At 39.8% G+C, this 27,445-nt stretch overlaps 2 long non-coding RNA genes across 2 annotated transcripts; one reads left to right on the plus strand and one right to left on the minus strand.

Annotated features, from left to right (window-relative positions):
* Positions 1-1,417: 1,417 nt before the first annotated feature.
* LOC122875274 lies at positions 1,418-23,669 on the minus strand. Its single transcript, XR_006377781.1, has 4 exons — positions 23,393-23,669; positions 18,119-18,259; positions 17,556-17,613; positions 1,418-5,497 (listed from the first exon to the last, which is right to left on the minus strand). It is a non-coding gene; the product is annotated as an uncharacterized LOC122875274 (long non-coding RNA).
* LOC122875273 lies at positions 11,644-12,839 on the plus strand. The gene is made up of 2 exons (XR_006377780.1): positions 11,644-12,331; positions 12,798-12,839. It is a non-coding gene; the product is annotated as an uncharacterized LOC122875273 (long non-coding RNA).
* Positions 23,670-27,445: the final 3,776 nt, after the last annotated feature.

Consider the following 27,445-nt stretch of genomic DNA (forward strand, 5'->3'; position numbering starts at 1 on the left):
TGCATGTGTTTGTACAAGCGTGCATATGTGCTTGCACACTTGCTTGTGCATGTGGGAAGCCTGGGTATGTTTGTGTCTTTGTTTACACACACACAGCCTATCTGACCATATGAGGCTGCCTTACATTGACATGTAGTAGATGACAGGCCCGGTCTGATGGGGATGGTCATTTCCCAGGTAGATCTGGGCACACCGTGAGGGATGGGTTCTGTGTGGCTGTCACAAGACATTACCAGACGGCACATACTGCTCCACACACACCACAAGCCCATGAAGATGATCACATTTGATACACAGATGACATTCTCTCCCTGCTGTGACAACACGGGCTCATTTTTCTGCTCTGACATCCGCTGCTGTGTGGGTGTTATTCAAGTCAAATCTATCATTTTAATGGAGAAGTAGTCAGACCTGAGGATTATTTGAGGGATAAATATATCATCGTCTGTTCGTTCGGTATCGAACGAACGTCATTGTGCCCTGACTAACTCTTTCAAGACGAATGCCTTAAGATACCATAAAACATGCATACAGTAGATGTAATAGGCCCCATACCTTAATAACGTCAAGAGTAGTAAGCTGTAGAACCATTTGCATAGGCTCTGATAAACTCTTTAACATAACCGCAGAGGAACAATGAACTGGCTAATTATGTTATCCTTAGTGAGTACAAAGAAAAAAAAGACCCATCAATTAAAAATCTTCAGGACTGCTCTTGTTGAGCGGCATGAGTGTAACAAAATGAATTGTCCACCATGATTTTAGCTTTTTGTAAATGTCTTCAGCACAGTAGATCTGATGAAACTCCAATTTGCCAGTAACCAGTGCACAGGGGCACAATAGAGTATTCCAGCATATTGCTTAAACCCTCTGAAAGCACCACTAATTGCATCTGGGATTTGGTTATCCAATCCCACAGTGCATTGCAGCCAGGCGAGGAGCAGGGGGGTGAATTAGAGGCTGGCGGGGTGAAGCTTCTGCTTGCTGAAGCCTTGACAGTGCTTTGTACTGACTGATTGTTCTCCAGACAGCTGACGGAGGTAGCAGCGCACGCAGCGAGTTGTTTGAAAGCCCGAAAGGATATGCGGCTGCATCATCAAAGTCCAGCAAGTCTTCCATGTGTCAGGGAGAGATTAAGCTCTTCCAGAGAGGGCAACGCCTCTGATCACTCTATTCAATCGATGGGATTTGAATAAAGGAATAAAAGATCAGGCATTGTGTATCTGGGTGCTATGCAACCGCTGGATAGGATTAAGGCATGTTGGAGCTGTAACAGTGACAGACGCCATCAATCACAAGTTCCCCACACTAGTTAGCTAAAGTTGATATTAGCCCTAAATAGGACACATCTGTTTGTTGCTGCACACTCTCTGACTTTAATTAATTCTCAAGTCATTTTATTTTTAGGCACGGATTTTTTATTTGTTGCTGCTCCTGTACATGTGCACAAAAATGTAAATTGCATCCTTCCTTTGCTCACAGTGAGGGGCTCACATACACTGTGATACAGCAAATTAAGCACACACACACACACACACACACATGTTCACATGCACAGCAGAGCACACACGGACACAAACACAAACAATATGAAAGTCACTGTGCAAACAAACTTTGGTCTGGTGGTCTGCTTCGGCCTCATTTTCCTGGCTGAGTTCTCTATCATCGCCCAGCGTCTCCTCCACAGGCTGTGTCAGATAATAGCTTCCTTTCTCCACTTTTCAAGAGAGAATGAGTCTATTCCCTGGGAACTGAGTTCAAGGGCAGGTCTGTGTAACCCAGAGAGACAGACTCTTGCCAAGACCTTGGCTTCAGATCCTGGAAATGGCCTATCACGTTTTATGCCTGATTTGAACATATACGCTGCACTGACCAGGAGCCCCAACTCTTCCACATCAGGCTGAAGTGTGTTGATCCAGTTCTGGTACTTTGACTGTCCTTGCTATCTTAACCTCTAAGTCTAACCAACCAGTACTTGTTCTGACTGTCATCCTCTTGCATCAGAAAAAGTGGTAGTTTCTTTAGTTGTGGTGTGTAATACCAACTCAACTGATGCTCTCACTTGCTCTCTTTTTTTTGTCACCATTGTCTTCTCTCTCTTAGCCCTATCCTCTCCTCTTTTCACCCATCATGTCCCACAGTGGGGCATAATTACTAGAATCCTTTGCCTGGCTATGCTCTCCTATTATTAGCCTAGCATTTCAGCCCTCTCCCTGGTCAGATGGTCAATGCTTGAGGGCAATATGTCACACTACATGGGCACAAAAGGTAGCCAAACAATGCCTATTGAGGACCAGGTGCCATTGCAGTAATACCATTTGGCTACCATTCACTATTGTGGTGCACTGTGCTTGTTGATACAGTACATTAATTGCTAGTGGTTTCAAGCAACCATCTTAATTAATGCACCCATGGACAAGGTGTGTGCACTCAACTGTCCACAGAAGCTATTATGACAGTTCTCTGAATTAGCTAGTTGGCATCCTTGAATGACTCATATAAAGACACAATCACAGAGAAGAAAAAATGACTGCAACCCACATAAAAGAATATGCAGTAACATTGTTGTAGAATCATTACAATGGCTTTTCATCATTATGCTGCATGAGAGAAACGGCCTTTTTTGCAAAGATATTCTTGGCGATCAAGGCAGCCTCTTTAATGATGTTTTGGAGCTTAGTGTTCACTGACAAGAATGAATTTGATTGGTATTTTTGACATTCAGTTTTTCTTTCTTTTTCTTAATGGGTCTGCTATTTTAAACATGTTATAAAGTATCAAAATGTACTGCACTTTATGCTGTAACAGAACAATTGTATCTCTGTATCCAATTTAAATGAAAATCCAGTGATTCCAATCCAGTGATACTGCAGAATAATGAAGCATGTTTATTGGTTTACTTGTAACAAATGAATAATCATACTGCATGTATTATGGCTACAACTGCAATGATTGTTTTCTTTCTGTTGTTGTTTATCATGTTTTGATTCATTGATTGATCATTAAAAAACAAAATATCACATAAAACACAGAAAAGAAGAAAATCCTCATATTTGACAAGTTGAAAACAAAATATGTTTGGCAGTTTTGCTCGATAAATGACACAAATAACAAACTATCAAAATTGTAATTTTTCTGTCTATCTACTGATCAGTTTATCCGATAATCGGCAGGTCAGCACAAATCTATATATACACACACACACACACATACACACACACACATACACACACACACACACACATACACACACACACACACACATATTTAAAAAACTGCCTGGTAACTTTTAGTACTAGTGTTGGAGGATTTTTGCAAGCAATGCCATTCATTTATTGGTTTGTTGTTTGATGCTGAAGGTTGGTGGTGACTGTGGATTTGCTGAACCCTCCACAGGCTCTAAAGGTGGAGGTAAAGGTGGGATGAAGAGGATAAAGGCCTCTTCTGGTCCGGGTAAGGCCTCCTGCAGCAGCAGCTTGCCTCCTGGATAAAAGCAGCAGACCTCATTCTCTTTACTTACAGCCCGCTGGAGCAAGAGGTCAACACACACCTGAACCCTCCCCTGCACACACAGTGGGCCGCAGGGCCCGGCACCGCACAGGACAGCCGACCTGCTTTGACCTCTTCTCTGCTCTGGGCCCCTGGGACCCCCGCCAATAAGCTCAGGGACCACTCACAACCTCTCTGTTAGCACACTCTGCCCCCTCAACACCTCAGCTGGAGAGCGCCGCACTATTCAAAAACACACACCTTCTCACTCAGGCACATACACTGTACACATAAACAAAGAGACACACTCAAACATTATACAGGCATCACATACTGCCTCATGCAAACACAATCTGTCACACACAGCCATGTAGTGCATCTCTTCCTCTGTGTCTCCCTCACTCTCTCGGGCTCTCTCTCTCCCGTCTGTCTGTTTCATGCGGAGCCAGGTCGGAGCTCAGCATTAAACTGGTGAATATCTCCATCTTGTGGACAATGTTCGTTTCATTATGAGAGATGTTGTGGGTCAAATGTTCATTGCCTGTTTAAGCACTGGTCAGGCAGGGTCACAGCATTGATCCTCTTTATGTTGTTGACTAATAGTTATTACTCTTTATATAAGTTCCAGAAACACATATGGCTAAGGTATATCAGTGCATCTATATGGTAACACTAACAGCAATTATTTTCTTGAAACTAGCATGTGAATCAATTGTCTCTGTTGTAAACAAGGTATGTTCATGTGTGAAATAATTTGTCCACAGCCTCCCAGGGTCAAAGAGGCGGCAGAGTGACTTTATCTTGAATGTCACTTTGTTTTTGGTTGGTTAAACAGTACCCTCTCTTGGATTGGCTTCTTGGATGAAGGCACAGGTGAGGCCCACAGAGGAGCAGCCCCCTCTCTCCACAGCATTTCCTCTGCTAAAACAGCCCTACATTTTAATATGCAACATCTGTGCCGGGAGAGCCTTCCAAAATGGCTGCTCCTCAGAGGATGACGGTAGAGTCTGCTCAAACTTGGGGTTGGGGCATTTGGTACTGCAAGGTTCTGCACAGATGTTAGCATTCACAATGTCACTCTGTCCTTTGCTTCAGTACCCAGGGAGGTCTATTTTAAGGGAAGGTGGTGTGTTTTCTTCCTTAGTTCCCTGAGATCACTTTATCTGTAACTGTCATTGTAACAATTCTACACAGACTTGTTCAACTGAACTGGGACTGCTGTCTCTGATCAGTAAGGTATGAAGGAGCTTTCTGCCTGTTAATTTATCATTTGGTATGGTCCTATATGCTAGCAGTGCTACAAAGATAGACATGACAATCAGACAATCACATTAAAAGCCTTCGAATAGATAAGCGAATGGTAAAGGATGCCAAGACAAAGCCACTGTTGTCTACCTAGTCATTTCAGTTGCATTTGTAAAGGAACATTAGCTCAGTCGTGCAGAGCTGTGTTTGTGCTGTGCTTTCACAAAGAATTGAGAATATTTTCTGAACAGAGATGCCCTGACCTAAAGGCTGCTTGTCAGTCGGATTATTCAACTGATTCTCAAACAACATTCTAGACAAGGCTGCAAAGAATCAGGGATGGAAAGAAGGGACCAAAAGAGAGAAAAAGCGAAAGCAAGGAGAGGGACATGTAGGATGCCTAATGCATCGCTTGCACAAAGAAGATGTTCATATTTAATGCTCATCATTAAGGCAGGGTTTGAGCATGGAAGACGCTTCTGCTATTTTCCCACACCCCTTGAGCCAAGTCCTTGTGACAGCCCTCCACTGCATCCCGGCAAATTATCTGCATGAGCTGCGGTGAACAAAAACAGCCCAGTGCGGGGGAAGTGAGGCCCAGCCTCAGCTCCACTCCTGTGATGGGGAGACACGTCACTTTGCATCAGCTCCAGCCCTCGAAACCACATCATCTGCAAGTGAGGAGAACAAGACCACTCCGTGGGGAGAGGACAGTTGAAGAAAACAAGGCAGATAAGAATAAAGGAGATAAGAAATAGGAATACTGGAGAGGAGAGGGGAGGGGAGTAGGGTGAGAAGAGAAGAGAAGAGTGTTGGGGCTTTAGGAGATGCTTTAGTGTTCCCTAGGTGAAGTCAACATTAGTCAGTGATATTTTAACTATATGTTAACATTTTTAACTAGCAGAGGCATGATACTGATTTCTGTAAAATGTGTTAGTTGATGATTTACCCTAGCCATGGGCTTTAAACTGCATGACAAATGAATCATTTAGATTTGCTAAGTGAATACTGTATTCCCCTGAGCACACAACATGTACTTGCACTATATCAATAAGCAAACTGCCCATCATATTAAATTTCTCTTCTTTTATTGTATACATGCTCATAATACAAATAACACTAAGAATCTCACAATGGATATTTGATCCACTAACTTGTGAAATGCAGGATGTTCCTTGCTAGTTTCAGCCAGTGGTTGGTGCTAACAGAGTCAGGGCACTCTCTGCTGGACATAGCTAAACTTGCAGGACCCATAATCTATTAAAAGGTAGACACTGAATTTTTTGCTACACTGAGTACTACTTGATTTTAAATGTTTAGAAAAGTACAGATGCCTCTGGCCTCTTTCTCAAGGATATATCCCGACGGCCAAGGAGACTTGAGAAAAATTGAGCTGCACCAAAATAAACCTGTCTTCCAAGATGCATGTGGTCCAAGTCTAAATTGGCCTATTTAAAGGCATAACCACAGAAAGCCTTTGAATAATATTGACTTGCAAACTATGCTGAGGTCAAGGACAGGAAGCTAGACCATGTTAGTTGGCACAAGAGTGATGGAAAGTAAACCAGATACATTTAGGACCAGTGCAAAGTAAAAAGTCAAGTACTCTGCTATTTTTTTTTTACAAATAATGAATGATTAGATTTCTGGTATGTATAAAATAAAAAATAAGCTCACAGGAAAAACAAAAAACATTAGTTATGAATATGGGGTAGTGTTTTGTAGTAAATTTTAACCAATATTTTAATGCTTACTTCCCATTTTTAAGAACTAATTCAATTTTATATCTAAAGCAAATTACTGTTAATTTTTTTTTTTTTTACAGTACATTTCTGCATCATGAATCTATTACTTTCATTGTGTGGTGGTGCTATTTTTGTGCTCTAATGATCACAAGAATTATGTGCTTTAGAGGAGGATAAAAATATTGCAGCAAGCTGCAAAACCCTAATATGGTACCAACTGAGGAAGCTGTTGTTTTATGTGGTTGTCTTTTGTGATACTAAATGTAATTTTCTTATCTCTATATTTGTCACTTCAGTAATTAAGAATGAAGTGACTTCATAATCTTTGGCTGGGTATTGACACAGGAAAACTAGTAACTTAAACCCCCAATAAAACAGCTGTCATTTTTAAATCAATAATAAAAGGAATTAAGCAATATCACAAATTAATTTCAATGATATGCTGTAAAAGTATGAAATAGGCTAAATCCAGATTTCTACACTGCATGTGTAGTGATTATTGGACACTTAACATGTCTCCTCTTTAAAAGACATTTAGTAACCAATAATCCTTGTGTTTTTATTCCTTGAAAGTCTTTTGATACTCCAGCACTGGTCCAGTATTTATTGAACACACACAGTACGTGCAGGCTGTCTGTCTGAATCATTGCTCTCTTGCTGCAAACCACTCTGTACAGCCGAGCACACTATCCATATTCATGTGATTTTTGCCGGAAGGCATTGGTGTCTACTAAAAATAGCATGGTGAGAGAAAGGGTCTCACACTGTGTATCCTAACATTCATGAGCCCAGTCCCTGTGATTGGGTGTAAACAAGTGTCTCTTTGCTGAGACCATACTTCATGTTGTTGAGTAAACACTTGTAAATAATTGCTGTGGGCCAGAATAAAGAGATATTTGAGGTGCATAGAGTAAATCAACAGTCATGCATTCCTCTTCTTTCTTTTTGTTAGCACCCCTCAATAAAGAGATCTCTGGGTGTTTGGTGCATTTGTGTGCAGGGGGTATGCTGGTACATGTCCATTACTGCCTGTGTGTATGAGTGTGTATGTTTTTGTATGTAGTATATGTGTGAGTCCAAGAGTAGATGTGCCTATACATAGGGTTGGTTTTGTGTGAAATTAGCAAGTCTAGCTGAGGGAAACTGATGATATTCAAGTCTTTTAAAATATGTTTAGTGGGCAGTGAGAGTACCTTTAAAATCCCATCACATGGGCCTTGTGCACTAGGTTTCCACAAAGGCAAATTGGTTTTGGTTTAGACTGAGTTGAGTTAGTATCACCAGCAGATGGCGGCACACATCAAGCTGCCGTTGAAGTGCAAACTACCTGCTCACAACATTATACTGATGCTCACAGTAGGTTCTGCTAAGAGGTGACTATACTGAAAATTAAAGCATTGCCAACATCACCATTGTTGATATCATAAGCTCAACATACAGTCTGGGTAATTAATGTCCTCATATTAAATGCCAGATACTAAGTAAACCAATACATTTCAAATACATTTAAATTAGGGCTGCACGATATGATAAAAAAAATCATATTGCGATTATTTTGACAGATATTACAACTGCGATATGATTCACGAATAGTGGGAATGATAATTTTTGCATCATAATTTTAATTTTCACTGCAGCACTACAGTACTGTTTTGTAACACATTTAATCTTTATCAAAAAATTGCAGCTTCTGCAATTTGGATATTGCACTTAGCCATATTGCGATTTTGATAATATCTCTATTAATTGTGCAGCCCTAATTTAAATCCAGTAAATCACTGTCTATATAGCATTTGGTGGAGAAATAATGTTTCTCATCAATAAGCATCATATTCTAAGTTTAGCTTGGTTCTTGATCATTCAGTTGTACTCAAACTTAACTAACAACATAGGTAATTACCGGTAGAAATGTGTAATGGAACATTCTGCGCCAAATTGCTGGTAATTTGCTATTCTGGGCCAAATACTTTACATACAGATTTTCTTAGACCAAAAGGGAGTGTGTTAAAAGTGTATGCAGGCCCGTACTAATGTGGCAAAAATGCAGGTCATTTCCTTTTTGAAGAAATAAAAGGCTGTGCTGCCTGAGGCTATACTCTGTCTTCACTAAAACTGGTCATGGAAACTGTGACAATGTGTCCGTGAGCCTGGGAGAATAAGGAGGTGACTGTGTGGGTGTGTATTAGCTGATAAGGACCAATGAGACGCAAGAAGGACCAGATAAATTCAGTATTGAACTCTTTCATGTTCTATACTGAAAGCAATACACATTCATGTTGCTGTTAATGTGAGCCTAAGTTAAGGACTATATTCACCTACAGCACAAAACACTAATGTGGTAAAATGAAAATTATATCCCCTTCGCGAAAGGCCAGCTGCAGGATGTTTCACCATACTGGCCCTTACTAGATGACTTATATCAGATAACACCTGATCTTTATTTCAGCCAGTCAGACAGCTGGGGATTTACTGATGCTCATCATGTCATGACTTAGGTTGCAAGTTTCATTTGTCTCTTCCAACAACAGCTGTAGGTCACTGACATTTGATTTCTATATAGTCTCTTTTGTGTGCTTCTTCCAAATCTCTCTTTGTTGATGCAGCATAATTACACACTTAGATACTGCAGTTAATCCACACAATGGGGTCACCACAATGCATGCCATTTGCATGTGGACAAATCTAAGAAATTATGATTTTGTTCACACCAGACAGTGTTCTTATAAGGCCTTCTACAAATCCTAGTTGCATTTTCTCCCATTCTCTACTTTAGTTCATCCCCATCTGATTTGTCCTTTTTTCCATTTGAACTAAAATATTAATTATATGGTCAACTTAATGACCTAGTAAATTAATATAGAACTGCTTTAAAGTGGCTATAACCAACAATGCATCAAATGAAAATAGAAAACAATGTGAAAGCAGTCTCTAGTAGTGATGAGCCTAGAGAATTATCACCCAAATATACAGCTCCCCTTGGCTTTACAGAGCTTTAAAGCAAGTTTCAGCTGCAACAGGGGGCTTTTTTCAGTGAAAAAGCTCTAAAAACCCACTGTACACTACCTGCTCAGCAACAAATGGCAGACAGCCACAGTTAGCAACCAGAAAGTGAAACATTTAGCAGCTAAAGAACCAGATATTTCCCTCACAGGTTGGTAGAGACTAAAAACAGAGCTAAAAGAGAGTGAATATTGGGCTTATATTTGCCAGGTGGCCAGAAACTCCAATTGAATAATAATGTTGCTCTGTAATTGCTGGATATGTAAATAATAAGCAACTGTTTGCTAAAAAGCCATATCAACTTAAGAAGAGATGATATGTCAATGTTTGAGTTCACAATTTGTTGCCACTGCCCCCAAGTGGCCAAAAAGATCAGTTATTGCAGAATTAAGCATAAACAAGACTGACAGTCTGTAGCCCTGTTAGCGACCCCTGAGGCTGTAACATCCCATTTACACCTCATTTTAAAATGTGATCTGTATCCGGATACATTATCCGGATAATAAATGATCCAATCTTGCCTTTGGTTTACACCTGGTATTTTTAATGCATTCTCATTATCGTCATTGAGATCGGATCTCTGTCCTCAAGGGCTAAACCTGCACATTTGACTCCCTTAAAAAAAAAAACAAATCACATAGTTTTGTGAGTTGTTGAGTTAGGGGAAACTTAAACATAAACTTTGTGGAATGTTGTCTACGACAAATTCTTGTAAATTTGGCAAACATAATACATTAAGTTATTACTTTCTTTGTATGAAAAATATTGTGTCAGTTTGTCCCGGTGTGTTGCAGTACTGGCATGTAGGCTACTTTGTGACTAGATAAATTTGCCTTGTTAACAGCAGATCAGCTGCACAGATGAGTGCAATGCACACTGTACTTATATCTGCGGGCATTGCGGCTAATGCGTGGTTCGGGTGATAAAAATGAACATTCGGATTAATAGCGGGTTGCGGATGAGTGAAATAGGGTGAAGCCTCTCCCCATTAAGAAAGATGCTGTGCGCATTTACGCACGAGGCACAGCAGCATAACTTCACTGATGATTTAAATCTCCTGACACGCAGACAGGATTGGTCAGGATCTAGTGTTAATTAATGTTCTGTGTTATTCTACACATCCAAAAGGTCACACACAGTCCAGGTTCATACAGTAACATTTTCTGGAGTATAGCAGCCGTCCTCCTGGTAAATCCTGATCTCCATCAGAGCTATCTAAAAAAATGTATTTCAGAAGCTAAAAGTTTAATTCTGTTTCCTCTGGAGAGTTTCCTCTGTCCTGTCAAGTTTATAACTAGTTTTGCTGCTTAAATGTCCCATGATATTTGCTGTGACATTACTGCGCACATGGAAACATTTAAAATTACTGACAGCAGCTTCTCTAATCATTAAAGTAAATCGTTTAAGAAAACACTCACACATCAATATAACACACAATAAAGAAATCACCTGGAAAGTTTGCGCTGCTCAACATAATTTAAAAGGCAATATAGCCTACAGGAACCGGTAGAGGTGGAAAGAAATGTTCCTGCGGGTGCAGGTCTCTCTTTGTTTGGGTGGGTTGCGGGTGGATGACGTATGCGTACATGCGGATTTGGATCACGTCAGAGCCGATCCGTGCATCATATTCATTTCCCACCGCTATTACTTTAATTTTTCATGCAGTTCTGTTGACTAACGCATCTTTTGGTGCTTTCATGGCACAGAATAGACGTATTATCAGTAATTAGAGGGGTGTCTCTTTCAGCCTTCTTGCTTGCTCTCTAAATTTGAACAACAACAACAACAGCCTATATTTTATCTTAGTTAAAAACAAATATCTGTATCACGGATGCCAGCACCTTGTCTGGATTGCATTTACACCTACCAATAGATCCAAACACAATGCGAGCCAGACTACCTCCAGATGTAATCATGCAGATCCGATCACATTCCGATCACGACGTACAGTGAGGAAAATAAGTATTTGAACACCCTGCTATTTTGCAAGTTCTCCCACTTAGAAATCATGGAGGGGTCTGAAATTGTCATCGTAGGTGCATGTCCACTGTGAGAGACATAATCTAAAAAAAAAAAAAAAAAAAAATTAAAAAAAATCCAGAAATCACAATGTATGATTTTTTAACTATTTATTTGTATGATACAGCTGCAAATAAGTATTTGAACACCTGAGAAAATAAATGTTAATATTTGGTACAGTAGCCTTTGTTTGCAATTACAGAGGTCAAACGTTTCCTGTAGTTTTTCCACCAGGTTTGCACACACTGCAGGAGGGATTTTGGCCCACTCCTCCACACAGATCTGGCCTGTCGCTGAGAAACATGGAGTTTGAGCTCCCTCCAAAGATTCTCTATTGGGTTTAGGTCTGGAGACTGGCTAGGCCACGCCAGAACCTTGATATGCTTCTTACAGAGCCACTCCTTATGTAAATGACCATTGAATCCCCAATCACTGAAGTAGGTCGTCATCTTTACCTCCAACCATAGAGGGCAGTGTTGCCATGGAACTCCTGAGAAAGGCTTTCACAAGAAAGGACTTTATTATTGAACTTGAACCAAATGTTACTTTGTTTGTTTTTGGTTGACTAATAATTCTTGCTGCATACTTAATGTGGACATTGTATTTTTATTTGTTTTATTAAGTGTACATTTTTTACCTCACATGCTTTTATTTTGAAGTCTGGAAAAGGAAGTGCAGCAGCACTCTTTGTGTACATTGGCGCTCTTTTTACGTGAAGCGCCATTCTGATTTAACGTTAAGAGAGAAAGGATAAACCCTTGGGTACTCACTGTACAAATGTTTGTTTTAAAAGGTTTCTTTCTACATCTTAGCTACTGGCTGAAGGGCACAAGGTACCGTTTTAGTTTTATGTTGTGTGGTAAACTTTGAAGGACTTTGAAGTGTTTGGTTTAGCTATATCATTCTTTAGCTAATGTTGTTATTGCCTCGTCAGTGTTTCTCTTGATTTGCACTCCAGATAGATTGTTTACAGTAAATCAGCACTTCATTTGGTAATTTTATATAATTAATTTACGTTTTTCTCTCTAAATTGAGATTGTCCGTTTACCAAAATTAATTGATTGTTAACTCGGGTGTTTCATGTAATGTAGTTAACATCGCACTCTAAAAGGAGATTGTTGTAATTAAAACAATTCATATAGGTTATTGCATTAGCCAGTTTGCTAAAATGTGATTTATTTACACATTATTTATGATTTAAGCCAATTAATTGCAAATGTGTATTCGTTTATATATTTATGGATATTTGTATACTATTTGCAGGCAGATGTCTAATGCTTGTTTGTTGTTTTTATTCAGCTCTTACGGTGTTTTTGGAAATTAAATTCTTTATAAACATCAGTTCCTGAGAGTAAGATGCATCTGTTCAGCCGGGAATGCTACAGTAAGAGCTTGTACCCAGAAGAACAACAGCTTCACCTAATCAGTCCTACCTCACCTCTGAAAGCTGTCTAATGACAACCAAAGGACTTGATGTGATAATCTAGTCCAATGCACGCCTGTAAAGAAAATGGATGCTTCTGAAAATAAGGACCTCGACCAGCAAGTGGAGGCCCCTCATAATGGAACGGAAGAGGAGGAGCTTCACCGTTCTGGTCGACAACGCAACCCCACGGAGAAGATGCGTGCGTATAAAGAGGAGGAAGCCCTAAAAGGGAGAAAAAGGTTCATTCAGCTGTATGAAAAATGGAAGGACCAGGCTCGCAAACACAAGGGAAGAGCTAAAAACAGACATTAGTGAGAGTCAACTGGTAGTTCTTATTAACACACTTGAGAAGGGAAGGGATGATGTTATGCATGTCTACCTGGAAATCAGAGATTACATTGCTCCATCCAGTGACACTAGACGCAGAATCGACACTTGTGAAGCTGTGACAAAAGATATTTCAAGATAATTTTTGACAGAATGGCATGTCTTGAGGACTTTGACAGAGAAAATGTAAAACACAGCCTGCGTGATTTACTCCATCACAATTATGCTCGCTCTGTCTATGGATCCACAGTCTCACGCCCCACATCATCAAGGTCTACAGTTATGTCCATTGCAGCCAAGCGTGCAGATGCAGCAGCTGATTTGGCAGCCAAAGAAGCAGAATACTCAGTCATACAAGAGATTGAAGCTCGAAAGTGTGAACTGGAAAAACTAAAAGCAGAGAAGGATCTAAAAGCAGCTAGAGCCAGACTACAGGCCTATGATCAAGAAATGGCACAGGAAGTCAGCATACATTCTTCACACTCACATACAAGGGAACAGCAGGATGTAAGTGTAGCGGTGCAGCAGCATGTAGTTCCATTTCCCATCCAATGTCCTACCAACATCACAGCAACACTACCTCCTCCAAAATCTGATATATCTTATCTCGCTCAAGCTATCCAAGATAGCATAGCCCTGAACAGACTGCCTACAACAGAACCATCTGTGTTCAGTGGTGATCCTATCCAGTTCATTGAGTGGAAGGCTGCATTTGTGTCGCTCATTGATGGAAAGGCCATTTCTTCTGCTGACAAGCTGCACTATTTAAAAGGTATGTTGGTGGGCCAGCTCGTAAGTCTCTTGATGGTATCTTCTACAGAAATGATGATGAGGCTTATAATGATGCATGGAACAAGTTGAACCAACGGTATGGACAGCCATTTGTCATACAGAAAGCATTTAGAGAAAAACTAGCTAAATGGCCTAAGATTCAGCCTAAAGATGCTGAAGGTTTCAGAGATTTCTCTGACTTCTTGAATGCGTGTCATCAAGCTATGCCTCATGTCAAAGGGCTTGAAATATTGGATGATTGTGATGAAAATCAGAAACTTGTACACAAATTACCAGATTGGGCAGCAGCACGGTGGAACCGCCAGGTCACGCAGACACTTATTGAGACTCATGACTTTCCAAAGTTTATAGATTTTGTGACCTTCATGTCAATGGAAGCAGAGGTTACTTGCAATCCAGTCACCTCCTTCAGTGCTCTTCGTGCCTCTGACCCCACTTCAGAAGAACGAAACCTTAAGGACAGTAAAAGGAACAGGGCTAACGTCTTTCACATTCAAACAGCTACAGAAAATAAACAAAATGATAAAAACGAACAAAAGCCCACTAAAGGAAATTATAATATGTGTCTCTTCTGCAAAGACAGCAAGCATAAGATTCACAGCTGTTTTAAATTTGCGGCAAAGTCATTAGAAGAGAAACGGAAATATGTGAAGGAGAACAAGCTCTGCTATGGTTGCATGAGACCAGGCCACAGCGCAAAAGACTGCCGTCACCGCCTGTCCTGTGACACCTGTAGAGGTAAACATCCAACGTGTCTACATGATGAAAACTACACAAAGAAAATCAACACTGCACCAGTCTCAAATCAAGGTGACACAGAGATGGCTACTAGTACGTCTCACAAAGTAGAGAATGATGAGCCATCCACCAATACTTCAATGATAGTGCCAGTGTGGGTATCAACCGAGAGGAATCCAGCCTCTGAAAAACTTGTTTATGCTCTGCTTGACACCCAGAGTGATACTGTGTTTGTCGACCGAGATCTGAGCAACAAGCTACAAGCTGACTCCTGTCCTGTGACACTGAAGTTGACAACCATGACTGCAAAAGATGTTGTTATGCCGAGTGAAAAGGTGTCCGGTCTCAAAGTAAGAGGCTTCAGCTCCACTGTTGTCCTCAACCTTCCTCCTGCCTACACTAAGGACTCCATTCCAGTGAACCGTACTCACATCCCTACTTGTGACACAGCACGACACTGGAAGCATCTCTCTACAATAGTGGACAAAATTCCACCACTGCAGGATTGTGAGGTTGGTCTCCTAATAGGCTACAGCTGTCCAAAGGCTTTGGCACCAAAACAGGTGATTTTAGGAGGAGACGATGAGCCCTATGCAGTCCATACAGACCTAGGATGGAGTATTGTTGGTCGCCTGTCCACACACCACTTGACTTTCTCCCATGACTCCTCTGGATCATCCAAATGGTCATTGGCAAACTTAAGACGGGCCTGGACATGTTCTGGTTTAAGCAGGGGAACCTTCCATGCCATGCATGATTTCAAACCATGACGTCTTAGTGTATTACCAACAGTAACCTTGGAAACGGTGGTCCCAGCTCTTTTCAGGTCATTGACCAGCTCCTCCGTGTAGTTCTGGGCTGATTTCTCACCTTTCTTAGGATCATTGAGACCCCACGAGGTGAGATCTTGCATGGAGCCCCAGTCCGAGGGAGATTGACAGTCCTGTTTAGCTTCTTCCATTTTCTAATGATTGCTCCAACAGTGGACCTTTTTTCACCAAGTTGCTTGGCAATTTCCCCGTAGCCCTTTCCAGCCTTGTGGAGGTGTACAATTTTGTCTCTAGTGTCTTTGGACAGCTCTTGGGTCTTGGCCATGTTAGTAGTTGGATTCTTACTGATTGTATGGGGTGGACAGGTGTCTTTATGCAGCTAACAACCTCAAACAGGTGCATCTAATTTAGGATAATAAATGGAGTGGAGGTGGACATTTTAAAGGCAGACTAACAGATCTTTGAGGGTCAGAATTCTAGCTGATAGACAGGTGTTCGAATACGTATTTGCAGCTGTATCATACAAATAAATAGTTAAAAAATCATACATTGTGATTTCTGGATTTTTTTTTTAGATTATTTCTCACAGTTTACATGCACCTACGCTGACAATTTCAGACCCCTCCATGATTTCTAAGTGGGAGAACTTGCAAAATAGCCTGGTGTTCAAATAGTTATTTTCCTCACTGTATTTACACCTTGCATTAACATGTATTTTTCCTTATCTGGATAATGTGTCTGGATACAGATTGCATTTTAATACCAGGTGTGCTTTGTTTTTATTAGATTCTTACCAATAGTAGGGCAAAAATTTTATGATTTTACCTAAATACAAAGTTTATCCTCTATCTGGTGGCCATTTTAGGACATGTCAGTCTCAGCTTGTCAGGCTTACCTCTGCATTGTTACTTCATAAGTCTGGGTTGACAAACTTTACCTTAACCTCAGGTGCACTGTGAGAGCCTCGGCTGTACTTAAGCTCATCTGTACTGTAAACTGATTAGGCCTTTTTCACAGCAGATATTTTGACTTGTCATAGTACAAAAAGAAAACAGGTGTTACTAATAACATTAACGATGGTTCTGTTCTACTCAACGCTCCCAGTGAGCCTGTATGCACAATACTAGGATCCTGAAACCAAAGCAGTAAGCTTATTAATTTTATCATTTACACTTATGCTTTTCCACTGTGAAATGTCAAAATGTCTTCAGTGGAAATAGGCCTACACATTATGCTGTCATCAGCTGATGCTTGTCCTAAAACCCTGAAAAACATTAAACTAAACAGATTTGAGAGGTAACGAAACACACTTCGTGGTGGGATTTCATCGCATTCTTTTCCTTTTCAAGTCTTAATTTGACCAGTCATCAAATATGCTTTCAGTAGGGATGTCCCCATCCCAGTCCTTTAATATTGGGTATCTGCCGATACCGAGTCTGATCCGATACATAGGCCTACCTAAATGTTAATTTAATATATATAACACTTTGAAATACCAGCTGTGGCCTACTAAATCTGACACACCATCCTTGATTCAAATAGTGAAGGTCCTGATTCAAATCTATTAAGCTGATAAGCTTACATTATTGATGCCACTCCTGAAATTGACATGCCAAAATCAGCTAGATTGTTCACTATCACTTTCACTGTTGGAGAGCTACAGAAACTCTCAAGGAGGAGTAGGAGTAAAAATTGGCGTGGCGCTATTTTGCGTATTCTTGCCCTGCTGTTAGTTAGTAGTTGGCTTTTTTTTTTATAACTGATGACTGTAAATTGAGATTGTATGGACCCAGTAGTTAAAAATGTTTATCAGTTCACCATATTGTAACCACTTGGCATTACTGTTATGAGATGAGGTAAGATTGGAAGTTTGCTATATGTTTTTGAGGACATTGCAAGGTTTATTACACGTATCTAACTGTACACAATCTTAAAACAGTGTCATCGCATTAATTGTGGGAGGAAGTGAAATGCTGCCCCCTATGTTTTTCCTCATATACTTACCCGGCCTTTCTTTACTTTTCCTCCCAAAGGTTAGTAGTGAAGATGTCTTGCTTCCCAGCTGCTGGGTAAAAGTGAAGATGGTTAGCCCCAAGGTTAGCATCAACGTCAGCCCTGGAGGAAAACAAAGTCTTACCCGTGCTTCCCGACCACAGTCTGAAAGCTGCAGCAGGAATGGTTAACACTATGCTTAAGTTACCTCATTAAGCAGATCATATGATTATAAAAAAAATATTTTAAATACTAGTCACAGTGATAAACTACTCGCCAAATAGAGGGGGGTTTGGGTTGGGGGGCTTTTAAATCACGATGTTACGATGGTAGAGGGCTCAGTGGTTGATGGCTGTCAGCCATCGGCAATTGACGATGGCATTATTCATCTGCCCAACCCTATTAGAGACATCTCTTATTTTAAAGTAATCTCACTAGTAACTGCCTTGTCTCAGCTCCTTTGACTCTAAAATCTGTGTTCACAAGTGACGTTAGCCCTTTCACCATACTTTGAAGCCCAAGGCAGACACAGTTCTGTATGCATTAACAAAGACCACATACAAACACACACTCACCCTCTTTCTGCACTGTAGCACTGACATGTGTTCCAACACATGCAGCCTCACATGGTGAGAAACATGTGCCCTGCTGAGATCTGAGCTTTGTGGCCTTTGAAACTTGCTTTCAACTCACTGCATGAAGCAAAGGATGTCCAGCTGTGGAAAACATACAGTATTGTAGCTCTCAGAGAGAAACTAGGGGCAATAATTCAGCAATTGAATCAATTAAGGTTTTGATCAGAGGCAAAGTAGTGATTCAGATTAGGATGCCTGCTAATCAAAACACAATTTTTTCCACTGTGCATTGTGACAGTGGGTCAGAACAGCAAATGAAGCGAATAATTAACCAACACTAAACAGATACAGTGTTGTGGAAGACTATATGTTATGAAGGCTTTGTTGTACTAAATCAGTCTACAGTCACGGCTGCTTCAGATGTCTTTTGGCTGAACTGCCAGCTGTTGCCAAGTACTGGATATAAATACATTCCAGAAAAAAAAAAATCACTAACCACTACCATCAATAAGAATGTCAGTGACTGAGCAAAATCATCAAACTATGGTGGCCCTACGGGTCAAAACAGAACAACATTTCACAAAACACGACATTTCACAAACACGACAATTCACAAAACTATTATGAGGAAAATAATTAGGTAACCTTGTAATTATTATTAGGTAACCTTAACAACCTTTTCTTATCACCCAGCTCAAAACACTTGTATATTGGTCAGGTTTTTCAAATAAAAAAATGACTCCATAACAAATGGAAAAATATATATTACCTCTTGAAATTAAGAACTTTAATCCCACTACAAAGAAAACCAGATTTCTAATTAAGTGAATAGAGACTATGTACAAAGTTTATGTTTGGCGTCTAAGGATACATTAGGCTCAGCACAGCAGAGACATTAAATACAGGGGCTGACGCCAGCTGCTATTATGTGGATTCTACTATGTGTGGGCCATGAAGGGAATAATGAACACATTCTATGTACATATCAAGTAGTGCTGAATCAATTAGTTGATTAATTGTTATGGTTGAATTATTGTTCAGTAGTTAATTGGCAGAAAATTAATTAACAACAAATTTTCATAGTCGATTAATCATCTAAAATAATTTAGACAGGAAAATGCAAACCATTTACTGATTGCAACATCTCAAATGCGAGCATTTGTTTTTCTCAGCTTGATATCATTGTACATTGAATACACTGCAGTTTTGGACTGTTGGTCAGACAAAACAAGCAATTGTAAGATGGCACTTTGGGAATTGCGATGGACATTTTTCACTGTTTTCTGAAATTTCAAATGATTAACCAATTAATGGGAAAAAAATCACAGAATGATTATGAAATGAATTATTAGTTGCAGCTGTAATTTCAACTATGAGGAAAATTATTATTTGCATGTAAACAATCACAGAAATCCCTTGCTTGGGGCAGGCAATCTGTTTTTATGAAATCTTATGTGGCATTGATAAACAGCAGAACTATCAGTTGCTGGATATAGCTTAAAGAATCCCTCAAGACATGTATTAATACATATTACATACACAAATAGTCTGCTTGGAACAATAATGTGTGTCTAATTATACTTTTCTGCAAAAAAAGACTTTCCACTTTCAGCAGATGAATGTGAAAACAGCCTTATAGTGTCAAACTCTGCACATGCATCATTTTGCACAGTGGAGCTCAAACATCCAAATGTAGGACCAAGAAAAACACATTTTGAGTGGAGGGGTACTTTAAAGGGACAGTTCACCCCAAAATCAAAAATACATATTTTTCCTCTTACTTGTAGTGCTATTTATCAATCTAGATTTATTTGGTTGTTAGTTGGGTGAACTGTCCCTTTAAGGTTGGCAGTGAGTTTGACTGAGTGAGTGTAGCAGCAGCATAAACTGCATCACAGGAGCTCAGGTATTTATATGTTATGGTGAAATGAAGAATAGTAAAGCTAGGTGACCCAAAGATATAACCTGGAAACCAGACAAATCTGCCGAGCTCATGTTTCATTTGCTCTAGCAGATACGTTTGGCCCAAGTACCCAGGAAGTGCGCTGGGCTTTGAAGCCAATTTGACATAGTGGCCAAACCGTGGAATTACAACTTCCATCACGTGATGCACACTGCCCCCAAAAGACTTTTTACCAAAGACTTTGTTGAAAGAAGACATTGTGAAAGAAGCGGCTATAAAATGGTGGATGAATTTTTTTGAGTGTCACAACCCCCTCGAAATGACTCATTTCACAATCCGAATTTGATTAATTTGGTCCGATAACATTTAGAAAATCTAGAAGATTCTGTTACTGCATTGCCTGTATTCCGCCTCAAATGTTTTCAGAAACACATTTTATTGCACTGTTTAGCTGTAATTTGAGAAAGTTTGTGACCAGGCCACCATTTTTTCCTGCTTGAATCGGACCAAGCACCGCCCCAACTGGCATGTGTCGTTCACACAGCACGTTTCATTGCTCTGATTGTTTGTAGGTTTTTCCAGTTGTCTCCAGGGGCATGTTGGTCTGTGCCCAGTGTTTGTTGACTTTGTCACTAGATTTAGCAACTTTTCAGACCCTGATGGCAAATTTATTTCTAAAAACCAACTAGTGACAAATTTAGCAACTTATTTAGTCTATCAGGGAAAAGGTGGGGGAAAAAATACAAATATATTGTAATTCATTCCCTCTCTCTCCCTCTCCTCTTGCGCTGTGCGCAGGCAGTCAGTGTGTGGCATGTGGGGCAGGCACCTTCTCTCTCACTCTCTCTCTAGATTTCTGTATTAGGATGTTATAGCTTGTAAATATGTAGATAGTTTGTTTGATCTGTAGTGACTGTTGGAGCTAGTGCTAGCAACTTTCATTGGAAAAGAGTTGGCAACACTGTCTGCACCCATTGATAAGCCCTTGGAAATTGAAAATGAACTGAGAGGTTCCAGACTAATATGCATTTGCAAATTAGTCTGGCGATGCCAGGCTACCAAAAATACTAAGTTTGTGATGAAAATGTGTGACTTATAGTACCCATGTATGACAAAAAGCCACAAGTTTCCCATGAAGCCAATATAAATAAACGTGACTGGGCTGTGTGCAACACCAGTCATAATTTACATCCCTGAAGCCAACCACAGACTGTATAAAAGAAGTGAAGTAGTCACCGTGACATCACCCATTGGTTTATGGACTATCGTTTTGAAACATCGAGATTGGGTGGTAAACCTGGATTTGCAAAAACTCTCGCGAGACTTAGATTTAGGCAACAAAACTACTTGGTTAGGATTAGAAACGAGCACAATGAAGAAACAACACGTACAAATCTCGCTAGAGTTTCGCAAATCCAGGGTTACCATCTAGACACAACCTTGAGATTGTCATTTTGACCATCACCATCTTGGTTTTTTGCAACCAGTGCCCGGAAGTGAACATATTTGGACCAGGCGGTGGAGCTGGGGAGCATAACAAATGCTAAGTTATCAGCTAGCGCTAGCTAAATTAGCAAGGTGCATACGTAATTCACTATGACTGTGATATTAATTGTGATGCTAATTTTGGCTAGCAAAAAACAGGCTTAAAACAAAATGTACTTACTGGAAAAAATTAACAGCCGACTCCTAGAGTGTCTTTCAGTACAACCGAACGCTGAACAAGACATTTTTAGGCGACCAAAATGTTACAATTAACTTTGATGAACGGAAAACACACTGTGAAAGGGTCAAAGTTCTAAGACGAAAACACGACAACAAGCAAAACAAGTTCATGGCTGTTTAAATGTACTAAATGCCATGGATTCGCATTGCTATCCCTCTATCCTGACTGACAGGTCACCGTGGTACCGACTTGTCACTTACAAGGTAGCCACGCCCCAAAGCATACCCTGCTTTATCGTCTATTTTACTCTAAATGTGACCATAATTTACAAAATGAACATCATGTTGTAGTGAAGAAGATTTGAAACTAGCGATTGAGACCATAAACTCATTAGGAAACCATTTACTGAGGTAATAAATCAAGTGAGAAGTAGGGTCATTTTCTCATAGACTTCTATATAATCTGACTTCTTTTTGCAACCAGTGGAGTCGCCCCCTGCTGGCCATTAGAGAGATTGCAGGTTCAGGGCACTTCCGCATTGGCTTCACTTTTCAGACCAGGAGGTCAGTGTTGCCAACTTGGCAACTTTGTCACTAGATTTAGCGACTTTTCAGACCCTCTTATCGACTTTCGACTTATTTCTAAAATGCGACTAGCAACAAATGTAGCGACTTATTCAGACCATCAAGGAAAAGGCAAGAAATATATTCAAATATATTATATTGTAATTCCCGTGCACGCTGCAGCTTTTCTGCCAGCAGTGTCTCCCTTCCTCTCCTTCCACGCAGGCAGTCAGTGTGCTGCGTGTGGGGCAGCTTCACTCTCTCTCTCCGAATTAGGATGTTATAGTTTGTAAATATGTAAATAGTTCGTTTGATCTTGTAAATATTTAAATTGTTTGTTTGATCTTCTCCCTCCTCCCTCCCATTGTAGATTTTTTTAATTATTTTTTTTTTTACTTTTTTACTTCAAATATACCCCTTAGTGAGTTTGTGATTATTTGGCCAAAGATTTATATCTATCTACGATTTATATATCTTAAATTAAGGTGGAAATAAGTATTTGCATGTTGATGCGTGGTGACATCATCAACATGCAAATGCTTATGACGTCACCCGGTGACTTTTAGCGACTTTTGGAGGTAGTGCTAGCTACTTTATTTGAAAGAAAAAGTCGGCAACACTGCCCGAGGTTGCCGCTTGAAGCAACACATAATATTAACTTTTACTAGATAGCATATAACATTTGCAGAAGAGCCTGCAAAAACCACAGACTGTATAAAATAGATTAAAACACAAAAGCCCCAAAATTACAGTAGCAACTAAGAAATATGCCCCAAACACATAAAACCCAAAATAGTCGTAGATGAGTAGCATATATTTCACCACTAACATTACATAACTCGACAATAACACAAAAGCATCATAATCCATGTGTTAAACAACAATGACAACAACCAGAGGACAAATCAAGCTTTACTACAAGCAAATATTTCACACTGTTACTACACATAGTTTGGAGCAGCTTAATGGACTAAATTGGCGGTTCGCAAACATCAACGTTTCCCGCTAGCGGATCAATAACGTGATGTTAGCCAGCAGCATTAGCAGCACCATACAGTATAGTCAAACACTAAAATATTCACAGCACGTAGCTAACACACTGACTCAAGATATTCAAATTAACACAAAAAGTAAATGCTTACCTTGGTCAAGTGAAGCAGTGATATGTTAGAGGAGAAGAATCTTTGAGAAGAGTTGCCATTCTTACCAAAAGTTAAAGTACTCCTCCTCAGGTCTTGAAGTGTGCATTTGAAGCTACACCTGGTGTGATAAACTACTAACAAGACATAAAAGTCCTGGAATATCGGCCCCAAACACATTATCCTTTCAGAAAGCAATTCTACATGTTAGAGTTAGCTAGCTTGCTAGATGAGCAGCAGCAGCACAAAGTGTAACAATACAGTAGAGCTAGCATGAAAGCTAAACAACAGCAGCTAGCAAAGCAAAAGCGTGAAAAGGGGATTGAATCTTAAACAGAGACCGCCCTGCTGCAAAGGGTGGTTTCATAATTGATGCAGCAACTTTGACTCCAGTATGTAATGTGTAAGCATAGCACCCAGATCTTTCACACCTATATTTTTATATTTCAAATCTGCACTATTATTATTAAACAAATTGCAGCTGGGCTAATGTCTTTAACCCAGCTCCAGTTGTCATGATTTGAATTTCACAGGTAATACAATACCTAATTTTAAAAAAAAAAACATTCAAAATGCATGCATATTAAGAAAAGTGCAGTTTTGATAATAGATTTGGAGTCAGTTTTTTGTAATTAAACAAAGCTGATGAAATGACATTCTTTCAGGCTGCCACCTCTCACTCTTATTAGTTTAGCCTACCCACACTTCCAGCTGTCTCCCATTTTTCACAAAGTACTGAGTACATAAAATGGCCTTGTTTATCAGACAAACTGCTCAGTGTGTGCATCCCAAACTTTGAAGATTAGATCACAGAACAATTGGGGTTGCACTGTTTTGACAGCACTTGTTGATCTCAAGATCATTTTTTGATATAGCAATCCTTCTTCTTCATATATGAAAAGCTAAACTCTATTCATAGTCTCTAGACGATGTTATACTAAGAGTTTTACAAAGAGATTATGAGTTGTATCCATAGAGAAAATATATTTAATTAATAACATTTTGAAGTACTGCACTATTCATATTGATTCTGTATATATAGACCAAAGCAAACATTTCTGTTCCAAAATGGCATACCTGTTTTGAAAAAGAAACCATTATTTTATATTCATAATACAGTATAGAGGATTTAGTGTTAAAAGGTGTCATCATTTTATTAGTCCCTTGGGGCAAGACATAATTCTGACACTTTGTGACAAGAATACATGTCTAAAGATACCTAATTGAAACAGAACTTGGATTGTGGTGAAAAAGCTGCACCCACAAGATCTCAGCTTTCATTTTTATCACCTGCCCCAAGACACCTCAGTCTGCAGTCTTAACATCAACAACTGAAGCAACACCTTGCTTACAACCAAAGTTGAGACATTTATTAAGGCAGTGTCACTGCTTCAAAAGCCGCCAATTCTTCCCACATCAGATTTATTGTGGCTGTAGTCTCTGACGTTGACTACCATGGAAAATTAGGCTTATGCTAACTTGAAAGTGCAGTCTCAGAGCTTGAAGTGTGAATGTTTCATGGTTAAACTCAGCCGTCTTTCCTAAGGCAAACTCTTTCCTCAGTGCCACCGGTTGTGAAACACACAAAATGACTGCAATTTACCCTGGTCAGTCGGTTGCCCAGTAAACCAAATTGGCAAACAAAGACCCATCACCTAGCTTTCATGTTTACCCTCAGTTAAGTAACGTGACAAGAGGCTGTGGACCATTTGTTATCTATCGTCCCTGATGCATTGTTATATTTACAGCCCTTTTATGACTCATATGACGATACAGTATGTCCATGTACTAGTGGGAATTGATGCTCCAAGTCTGTGAGCTTCAAATTACACAATACTGAAGATAAGGCATTGTCATTAAATGTACACTAACATAAGAGACATGTTTCTACCCCTTCCCAAAGCAGTGACAGAGATTTGGGTCTCGTAATGGTGCTGGTAGATGAGCTGAGAAATCCTTATTGCACTTTAAATCTGTAAATGAGGAAGAGGGTTTTTAAGACACTACAGTGCTTTGAAATCAAAATTAAGCTTTACTGGATTTGTTGGTTCTTCAAAATGCAAGCAGATGAGCCTGTGCATCTTCTAAATTAGGCTTTTATCTGTCTCCCTGGTTCATTTTAATGAAAATGTCAATTCAATGAATTTGGTGTTTTTGGAACTACCATGACATTGGATTTCTCTATTAAAATATGATAATTAAGTTGACAAATGATACAGGAGACCATAAATCGAAATAAACAATTGGCTCTACAGTCCACAACTTTTATAATATCTCAAAGTCAAGGACAAACAAAGTCAAGGGAATCGGGACTGTGAAGCCCCTATGTGGTTTAGATGTTGGTTGTGTAAGTGGATCATAGTAAGTAGGACAGTTATGACACAGATAGACCTAGATGTGGCTCATTGCTTCTCCCTCTCAGGGAACCTGATCAAGCACCAGACTGTGTGTGGACTGTGCAGACAAAACATACTGGCTAATAACCACGACCATACAATACAAAGAGCTTTGATCTAAAGTGAGATTTCATCCATTTGAAATGATGTGACACCGTTTTTTTTTTTAATTATAAAAACTTTATAAACGTCATTTAATTTAAAAGGGCAACAGATAAATTACGTCCCTGGTTAATTAAATAATAACACATTTGACACTGATTTGAGTCGTGACACTGATTGGTGGATTTTTCTTGTCACAAGCATTTTGATTTAGAGCTCTTTATCATTAACTTCATTTTAAATGTGTTCTGCCCACCTAGAAAAAGTATATAATTATATGCATGTTTGTCTCAGAACAGCGTGGAGTATTCACAATGCTTAATCCATACTTTGGCCTCCACTTCATTTTAGATTCACAGGAAGGATCTACTGACAGCTGGCTTTGGATGCAAACAGCAGCATGACTGAAGTCAAGATGCATCTGAATCAAACAGACAGGGACAGCCTCTATCAACTTATGTGTCGAAATAAAAGCATCTCACACATGAAAGGCAGGATCTCCATGGTTTCCTCAGGAGCTGGGCCTGTTGCCATGGGAGTGGAAAGTGCTATTGGAAGAGGAAAAACACAGAAAGACAGGCAGGAAGACTGTGTCATCTTTCCATGTATGGTACCTAATCATGCAGTTTGTTTTGCCTTGAGTTTAAATATGGTCGTCACTGTGTGGTTATCACAGTTTTTCCTTAAAAGTAATTGTAAAAGAAACTCTAGTTATTATTTTATTTTATATGTTGTGTATTTAGTCATCATGATTGTGTTAAGATTTGTTAAGATGGTCTAAAGTTAGCATTAATCAAACAAATCCAGCTATTCCTGTCCACCCCACCTGTCACATGACCTGTGCCAGGTGGGACAGACTGTTTGCCTAACTGGTTAATGGCTATTCAGACAATATTGTGCAAGTCCTGTCCTGATTTTCCTAATGCATTTAACCATCCCATCAGCATGAGCATGTTCACAAGTGTGATCAGACATATCCCTGGGGGCAACAGAGAAATGAACACACACAACTGATGTGTTACACAAGGACTCATGGTGAGTTATTATTAGCCTCCACTTATTACTGACGTACTGTCAAGATACCCAATAACCAAACATCCATGTTCGTGAGTAATTCCTTACCTGAGCCAGACCAAGCACCTTGGTTCAAACATCATGGTTCTGTTTATATAAGTCTGATCAGATGTGAGGAAGTCCAACATACAGTATGTTTGGTTGTTATGTACTGAACAGGTCACGCTTGGGCTCAGCTCCATACAGTGCCTGAAGTGATTGAGTGGGTGGTGTAACACAGGGCAGGTGCACAGGCTACGTGATGAGTCTACTACGTGCAGATACAGCATGATTTGTTCTTGGCCTTATCGTAAACTGAGAATGTCTATACAGATAACAATATGATCGGCGGGTGCATCAAGTTGATTTTGTGCCATTGTTAAATAGATGTTGTAACTGACGATACAAAGGAAATGTCAATAAAGTGGGATATATTTAGTCAACTCAAATATTGTGAGTAAATAAACCATAATGTAGGGGGTTCCCTGGTAGCTCACCTGGTAGA

Source organism: Siniperca chuatsi, linkage group LG4 (assembly GCF_020085105.1).
Source record: "Siniperca chuatsi isolate FFG_IHB_CAS linkage group LG4, ASM2008510v1, whole genome shotgun sequence".
Taxonomy (NCBI): domain Eukaryota; kingdom Metazoa; phylum Chordata; class Actinopteri; order Centrarchiformes; family Sinipercidae; genus Siniperca; species Siniperca chuatsi.